Source organism: Empidonax traillii, unplaced genomic scaffold (assembly GCF_003031625.1).
Source record: "Empidonax traillii isolate 1590-97213 ecotype Southwest subspecies unplaced genomic scaffold, ASM303162v1 scaffold891:size446522, whole genome shotgun sequence".
Taxonomy (NCBI): Eukaryota; Metazoa; Chordata; class Aves; order Passeriformes; family Tyrannidae; genus Empidonax; species Empidonax traillii.
This window is the reverse complement of record NW_020956084.1, coordinates 181,200-190,172: the sequence shown is the minus strand read 5'-3', so window position 1 is coordinate 190,172 and position 8,973 is coordinate 181,200.

The following is an 8,973-nucleotide window of genomic DNA, read 5'->3' as shown; positions in this document are numbered from 1 at the left end:
CAGTTATGAGAGATGGAGTCCTGCTTTTCTGGTGATGGCTCAACGCCTGCCTGCTCGTGGGAAGTGGGGAATGAATTCCTTGCTTTGCTTTGCTGGTTCATGGAGCTTTTGCTTTACCTATTAAACTGTCTTTGTCTCAACCCACGAGTTTGCTCCCTTTTACCCTTCTGGTTCTCTCCCCTATCCAGCAGGGAGTGAGGTGGTGGTTGTGTGGAGCTCAGTTGCCAGCTGGGGTTAAACCTTGACACCTTGAAAAAAAATGCTAAACATCTGTAGCAGAAAGTACTCAAATGAAACTGCCAACCATTCATCACCCACAGAATTTATGTATGCCTTTACCTCACATCTCAAACCTTGCATTCTCTGAAGGCCACGACACTGAGATATTATTGCCACATATCTTGTACCAAACAGGGACTCAACTAACCTCAGGTCAGGGGAATGTGGGAGCATGGAAACTTGGAGAGATACTCAGTTGTCATGTCCTCTTCCCTCTTTTTTTTTTTTTTCCTCTGGATGCATCCTAGATGCATTTTAATAAATAGGATCTGCCAGCATAACATCCTTCTTTCTTCGCAGGGAATGCGGGAACATTAAAACGACGATAGCGTTTCACTTTTGATTCGGAGATCTTGGAGTGTTTCAGAGGGACAGGAGCAGACTGGAGGGACAGACCAACAGGAACCTCTGCACTTGTTAGGCTGCATCTGTAATACTGTGAGTTCTGAGAGCCCTGGTGTAAGGAAGGTGAAGGAACTATGAGCTACAAAAGCTATTACCATCCATCTGCAATAGGAGTGTCCTTAATAGCTCTCCTGCACTGGGTGGTGGGGGGGGAGGAGTACAATAGCTTGTTAACCCCAAAATCCCTGCCTTCATTCAAGGCCCTTGGGATCAGATCTTGCCATACCTTACAGCTTCAAAATGAAGACTAGGGCTGACAGTTTTCATCTTTGGGGATGTCATTACCTTTAATTAGCAGATAACACTACCCCCGACTAAAAAAAATGAGTAGTCTTTGCAATTGACACAGCAAAGCCAGAATTGACTGTCTTGAGGTTTGAGAACAGCTTCAAATATCACTTATTTCCATCCCTGGTTCAGACACTTTGTCTTCATATTGGCTCAAGAAAGCAAGTACATCAAAGATCAATATACTTTAGGGAACGTGTGGGAGGAAGGGAAGAAGAGTAATGGTGAGATGATTCTCATATTTCTTTGAGGCATATTAATATTTCCTTAGCCACAAAACATATATCACAGGTGTGCTAAACTCCAGACTGGTAGGTCTTTGCTGCAAGATGCATAATATTGCTGCAAGATGAGCTAGCAGCCCTGCAGGTATCTTTAATGGGCACCAAATATTTATGGGGAAAACAGGAAGAAAGAGTGGTAATTTAGGGCCAAAAGAGTCAAATTTAGGGCATGGACAGAGAACTTGGGCTCTTCTCTTGTTGGGGCACACCTGCAACAGTAACACACCATAACAAGCACAGGCAGAGCTATAGACAAAAAGACCAGGCAAAAAAAATTAACCAAGTATCAGCAAAAAAAAACCCAAAAGAATGCAGAAGGGGATATTTTTCCTCGGTAATTAATTTTTTGGGAAAGATCTAAGTGGTCTGAGCAGGGCTGGAGCTGAGAGCACTGGCAGGGACAATGGCACAGTTCACACTTCCGTAAGCGGCTTTATCATGAGGCAACAGCACTTAATTTTGCTCTCAATAAAAAAACATCAGAAGATTAAGACCAGATTTCTACTGCCATCCTGGGATTTAGAGGTTATGCTGAAATCATTAATACAACCACTATTTGAACTCTTTTGATCACCAAGTGTTAAATTCATCCGTAAGTACATAAATCCCGGGAAGCAGGGAAAGCAGAGCTACCCAGCATTGCTGGTCCTTATTCATCTGCTGCTTCTCATCATTGCCAGTGGTTGTAATGTCTCTCAGTCATATCCTGAAGTGCATAAAGAACTAATATGGCAGTCCCTCCCCCACAAAAAGCTGTCCTAAATTATCTTAGAAGTTCCACTTTGTTATTTCAGACTCTTTCTGAGCATCCATGTGGCTTAGTGCCCTCCCTGGAGCTCCTGATCGTGCTTTTATTTTGTGTTACCCTAGGGTTGGCCTTGCCCCCTGCCCTATCTTAGCAAACAGGTTTAAATGATGCCAGTGAGCCTTGATACCTTTGCAGCATCCCCAGTGGTGACAGTCCAGCTGAGCCAGTGCAGCGTGCTGAAAGAGGGTGAGAAACATTTCATGGATCAGTGTGGGAGTGCATCTTCCCTGGGGAGCTCAGGTATATCTCATGCATCCCTGCACAGGCTGTATGTCTGGTTGTTGGTCCAACAACCTTATCCCCGTGCTGTGGTGATAAGGAAGAAAGCCTTATTGTTGTTGTTGTTTAAATAACATAAGTGACTAATATAAAAACCACCCTCTGAAGCCCGAAGACCTCAAACCATTTATTAAAACAAAAATCTACACTGGAAGTGGATGAGTTAGCACAGTAGTCAGAAAAACTACAATAGTAATTTTTTTGTTGTTGTTTCAGAAGTTCTTAACAAATATTTCTAAGTCAGACAAAGGATTATGCTAATGAGCCTGCTGAGCTGACACTGCCTTTCTGCAGCCGCAGCTTTTAAAGACAATGGCCGCATTTTCTTCTAAAAGCAACTCGCTCATTAACAGGAAGACTCCAGAAAGCACCGATTCTCACAGAGAAACAATTCCTCTAATTATATTTTCTGTTTGACTTTAAGGGGTATTTGAATAAAACTGTCACTCCACAGTACCTTCTTTTCACATCCTTTTCTCCCCTTAAAATGAAGAAGATACATCCTTTTCTCCCCTTAAAATGAAGAAGATTCACATGAAATCTCTGCTTTCTATCACAGCAAACTGGTGTTTTGTTTTTCTCTTTTTTTTTTTTTTTTTTTTTTGAAGTGCCCCTCACCACACTGCTGACAGCTCAGGTTAGATCACGGGATCTTTCAGGAGGTGAAATGGTCTTAGTAATGCTTTAGACTTTCATTACTCAGCCAGATTGTGGAGTCTATCAATTACACCTCCATTGACACACCGGTGAATTAATTGGCGCGTTTGACAAGGACAGCTATTACCCCGTGTTGTTCTGACAGCTGGGTTTGATATCAGAAATTTGTCAACCTTCCCCTTCACGTGAGCTGCTGGAGGAACAGTGGAGTAGACAAGCTGAGGACATTGCTAGTTTTTTTTTTTTTTCCTCCCCTGCACAATCTCAACATCTGGTGATAACCTAAACCCTAAATAAAATCCGGGACATTCATAACATCAATAAGCGAGCAGGATGCCAGACCTGTGCTATAAAACAATCTCCTGACTGGGCTGAGAAAGCATTCAAGGAGTCAGAAAACTTATTTATTGTCATCAGAAAAGTTAGCACCTTTCAGTAATGACTTTCTCTGTGTCCTTCAAGTACCTTCAGTGATTCTTACTGGGTGGGATATTTCAAGTTTACTTGAGTTTGGAGACTGGTGGTTACAAGATCATTGATAACTTAAACTTTACTGTGCTTAAGATCAGGAGCAAGACTGAGTTCCAGTTGGAAATAGTAAATAGTTCTGGGCATGGAACACCTTGCTGGGGAGCTGTGCTGCTCGCTGGCTACTGCTGTCTCGCTTCAGGCACCTAACTTCATTAAGGTCTAGAATTTAGCACCAGTCATGCTCAAAAGTTGGGTGGTAAACAATGAGCATGCATTAAAGCTATTAGGAAGTCAAGACTTACAGGAACTCTGTAAAAAGGAAAAAAATAAAAGAGCCCCGAACTTCTTGATTCCTCAGCTCAGCAAACAAGGAGCAGCCCAAGGAACAGCCACCTGGCTTTCCCAAGGCCATGTGGCAAATTGCTCGTGCCCTGGAGAGAGAGCCAAATGTTTTGGGACAGCCCTTTAGCCACAAAGCAAGTCTCTTTTTTTCTTTAAATAGAATGATATTCCTTCTTCTACATCTGGAAAACAGATTATCAGCACCCATCACCCTAAGAATGCCAACATGGATGGACCTTCAGGTGGGCTCTGAAAGGGACTGAATCCGCAGGGAGAAGGGTCTGGCTGGCTGGTGGCAGCGTGAGAGCAGAATCCAAGCCTGACATTTGGTCTCTCCAGGCAAAGATCTGGGCAAGGAAAGAGCTGATCTCCATATCTTCAAAGCAAGCAAAGTGTTGGTCTCACTGGTAGGTGATCTCCACAAATCTTTTCTCCTGCAGTTGTGGTTCCCTTCCCTGAGATTACACAGCAAAGAGGAGCTGCACCCCTTCACCCATCAGCCAGTCATCCCTGGGTTGACTGTGGGCTTTGGGACCCCGCTATCATCAGACCTGGAAATGACTGGTCTTTTAAAGAGATAATAATGCAGCCAGGTTTTCATTTACAGCTCAGTAGTTTCACCAGAAGGTGGTACGCAGTAAAGATTCAATCACCCAAAACTTGGTGAAAAGATACACAGGAAACAATATTATGGTGTTTATGACTGTTGAGGAGAAATAGCTGTGACCAGGTCATTTATTTTCTTTGACCAAGTCTTACGTTGGTGGCTGGCAAAATCATTTCATCTGACACACAGACATGTGGTTATCACCAAAAGTCCTTTAGCAGGTAGTCCAAGAGACATGAAGTTAAAAAGGTCTTACTAAAACACATTTTAAAAAAACAGCAGAAAAAAGATTTGGCAGGCTCAGTCCCACAGATTGTTGTAGGGAAAACTTGCTCATGGCAGTCAGTTGTTCCACTTACACCACCAGGGGCTGCTCCCCTGGAAAGGGTTTCCAGGGCTGGAACAAACACTGTGACACCTGCCTGCCTCGGCCTCAGCCCACAGAAGGTGGGTTCCTGGACTCCTGTTCTGCATCTCATCCCCAGAAACCCCCAAGATGGGAGAGGAATGAAAGCAGAGCAGCTCGCTTACAGCTTCTACCTCTGGCTGCAAAGCTGGTAAGTGATAAATTGTTTGGAAAGAGCTGGAAATGTGCAATGGCCAAAACACGTTCCAATCTCTGAAGACATGGTGATACCATCTCTGAGTTAAAGGGAGGCTTTGAACAGATGATTCAATCAGCGAGCAAAAAGTTGCAAAAATTATGTGCAATTTAATGGTGTAACATTTCCATTTTTGAGGCAGCACATTAAATTATGCAGCAGTGCATCAAACTAACTTGCAAGTCAAAGTGACCTCTGGTTATGTCGAAATAATCTTACTTTATAAAATATTTGTTAGGGGAAAAAAATCCAACACCTGATATACATAGATCTTACCATTTCAGTGGCTTGTCTTACTAAATGAAAAAAATAAAGCCTTGCAAGTGTTCATTAGAGATCCACATATGTGGTTAGTGTGATCACACTGAAGTGTTAAATTACCTAAGCAAGAACTGCAGTAGTAGATTTCTTTTAGAAAAAAGGATGGTCAAGTAGACACAGGCAGTAAGATTACCTTTGAAATGTTTTACTGGAGACCAAAAATAGCTACCCAGCTTTGAAAAAGAAAGAAAAAGAGAGACGAGGGGAGGGGGGAAGGAGAGAGAACATAATTTCCAAACCCTTAGCTTATTTTTAATTTATAGTCCTTGGAAAAAAAATAAGTGGATAGCCCAATCATTTATATGCCTGGGCAAAAGCAATACATCTATATAAAAGTACAGTGATATATTTCTGTTGCTAGTTTAATGTGCTGCTCTGTGCCCTGCGTGTTCTGATTCATTGGAGAGCAGCAATCATGTCGACAGGAGCTGTTCTTCAGTTCCCATCAGCGACAACTAAAGGCCAATTCAAGGTTGTGGTGGGGTCATGAATCTAACACAGTCACTGATAGAACAATTTTCCTTCCACAAGACGCCGTTGGTGGGACAGAGGGAATATACAGCGAGGACTGCTGCAGGTGTGCCTTGTTTTCTCATCCTTCCTCTCCTCCCCCCACCCCCTCGTCTTTTTTTTTTTTTTTTTTTTTTTTTTTTTTTTTTTTTTTTTTTTTTGGTTTTTTGTTTGTTGGTTTGGGTTTTTTTTGTTTGTTTGGGTGTTTTTTTGTTTGTTTATAATTTTTGGCCACAGATTCTGTGCTGTTAACAAGCAGCCTCTGGGGAATACAGAATCAGTCGGTGGAAAATAAGAGGAGAGGAAACTTCTAAGGCCTTTAAGAAGTCAACCTACTCCTGGCCCCTGTGCAGGGCAGCTCAGCAGCATCAGCTCACTGTGAGAGTTGGATCCACCCCAAGACAACACAAGCTGCATATCTGAAGACATGTACAGTCTTACAAAGAAGAAAGGTGCTGGACCAAACTCCACAGTGATTTCTCTTCTGGTCCAGCACCCTTTCAGTTAAATACAGAGGCATTTTTATCTGGATAGAACCCCACCTGAGCTGCTATCCTTACGTGGTATGAAAACAGGACCTGAATTTTGCCTGACAGCAACTCTCATTTTCACACGTTGTAACTTGTAGATTACCCTTCCAAGGAACTTGGCACAAGCTTCGAGCAAGTTGGAAAAAAAGAAAAATAATCCAACTCCCGCTATTGTTTCTGCTATATATGTCACTGGGAGAGCAGATTCTGGGGCAGATGAGTATCATTTCATTCTCATGCCATCACCAGTCATCACAAGACCATGCTGGTCTAAAATAATCGTCTAGGGCAAGATGATGCGTGGTTGTACTCAATGCTTCGTGTTTCCCAGGAGCCAAAAGGCCAGCTCAGTGGATGGGGATATGTCCAAGCTTTTGTTCCCACCAGATTTGCCTCCCCTGTGTGTTGTGCTCATTCACACCTGGAGCAAGGCCACGCTGCAGATGCCTCTGTGAAGGCCACGAGTGAACTCGACCTCGCTGAAGCTCCAGTTGCTCCTTCCTTCAGTGGGCTGAGCACAGAAGGGCTGGAAGAATGATGAGCTTCCCTACTCACCAGGGGCATGGGGAGCTCAGCCAGCTCACCAGGTCAGTCTTCTCTTTCTGATATAAATGCACCAGGCACAAATGAGCAGAGATGGGGCAGAGGGAACTGCAGCTGCTCATGGGGGAGCCTGGAGTGGAGATCTGCTCTCTTGAGGGATCTGCCCAGCTTTCCAGGGCATCGCCTTCAAAAGAAATTCCACCATCCTTCTAAAATAAGGGGGTTCCCTCTTTGTTTTAAGCAGCTTCAGAGCCAGATGAGCCCCAATCTGCCATTTCCCTTTGATCCCCAAGACAAATTCCAACGATTGATTGCATGGAAACACGAAGGAAACCCATTTTGGGTCTTAAACCTGAGGAGAGAACCTAGCATAATTTAGCTGGATCTGGGCAGCTCCGGACAACCTTCTCAGTCCCAGACATGGTCCCTCTCAGGCTGAGGCATTTTGGCAAAGCAAAGCCTGAAAAGTGCCAGTGGGTCTGTCTGTGTGCTGGGGTGTAATATAAAAGGCTTCAGAGCCCAGAGTTGTCCCACAGTTACCATCTGCAGATAACTAAAATCACAGCGTTTCTGAGAAACGTTGCAACCAAATTAATGAAACGCTCAAATCCAAAATTAACAAAACACTCAGATCTAAAAATAGAGCTGTGATTTACGACTCCCTTTAATAGAATTTTAGCCCTGCACTTGCAGTGGAATTTATTTACGGATAGTGTAAAAAAAAAAAAAACAAAAAAACACAAAAGGGAATGGAAATGTGCATTTATGAGTAGTAAGGAAAGGCTGGAAATGGAAGGAAGGGCAGTTGTGCAACATTCCTGCTGACAGCATCCCACCAAGGATGTTAGCTCTTACTCAGTAATTCTCAGGCCCTGCAGCTGTACACAGCTGTGCCTGTGTACCCAATGGGTTTTTTTACTCTTGTTTATACTCTTGTTGCAGTTGCTCCTGATCAAACTTGCTGCAGATAAGATCATAGCACGCATTTGAACTCAGAAGCGGAAGCACTGAGTCGTCATCCTCTTACTGAGCAGCTTCAATGTGTGTGTGTGTGTGTGTCTGTCACACCCCAGGTGAAGAAAATGGAGGGTCTGAAACCTCCCAAAACTCAGTTTTCAACCTTTCCTTTGGGCAGAATGTTTTACCATGTTGATTTCAATTGTATTTAAAATGCTTCTCTGGAAATGAAAGACTTGGATCTGTCTCATTATTTTAGATCTGAGCTGGCAACTGAGTTAATATTAAAATGGCATATACACACAAATCACATTTCCTATGTTACAAATAACTGGAGCAAAGCGAATATACCAGCATTAATAATTTACCTTATGAGCTCAGCCCTTTTTTTATTTTTCTGGAGCTTCCGCAAGCAGATTGCCATTCCCTCCAATTTATTCATTATTCAAATTCAGTCAACAGTTTAAAAGAACATATTTACCTACCAGATAGCTTGCATTTTGCTTCCATTTTCACCGCTCAGTATTTGTAACAAAGTGTGAGTCACGATCATGTAATTAAATCACATAATATAATTTCTTTTCCTCAGCTAAATCAAAATGTAATACTTCTGGGGGAAAAGTACTGCCAATGTGTCTATAAAAATCAAATTTCTACAAATAGCCCTGTCTATGTCTGAATTTCATTTACATTCATTCTGACTAACAACTCAGCTGCTTAGATGTTTAGCAAATGATCATTAAAACAGGCAGAGCAGCTTTATTTCCTTGTTTCTCTGTGAAGAAAGAAATATATTTTCTTTCCCTTAGAAATCTTTAGCTTCTTCAGCCACCAGTCTTTCCTTTCCCCCTGGTTCTGCAGGTGCCATTAACAACAAAAAAGGCCACTGACAGCAGCTGCCTTTTAGTTGCCTTTTATCCACTTATTGAGCATCAGCCTTTGGGTTTTTGCAGATCCATAGTGAAAGTAAAAACCAATACTAAACCAAAGAAACCTCAGGAGCGGAACAATAAATCTCCTTTCACTCTTTCCCCCCCCCAGTTCTTGCTTTGCTTTAATTTTTCTTACCCAAGAAGAACTAGTTTTTTCA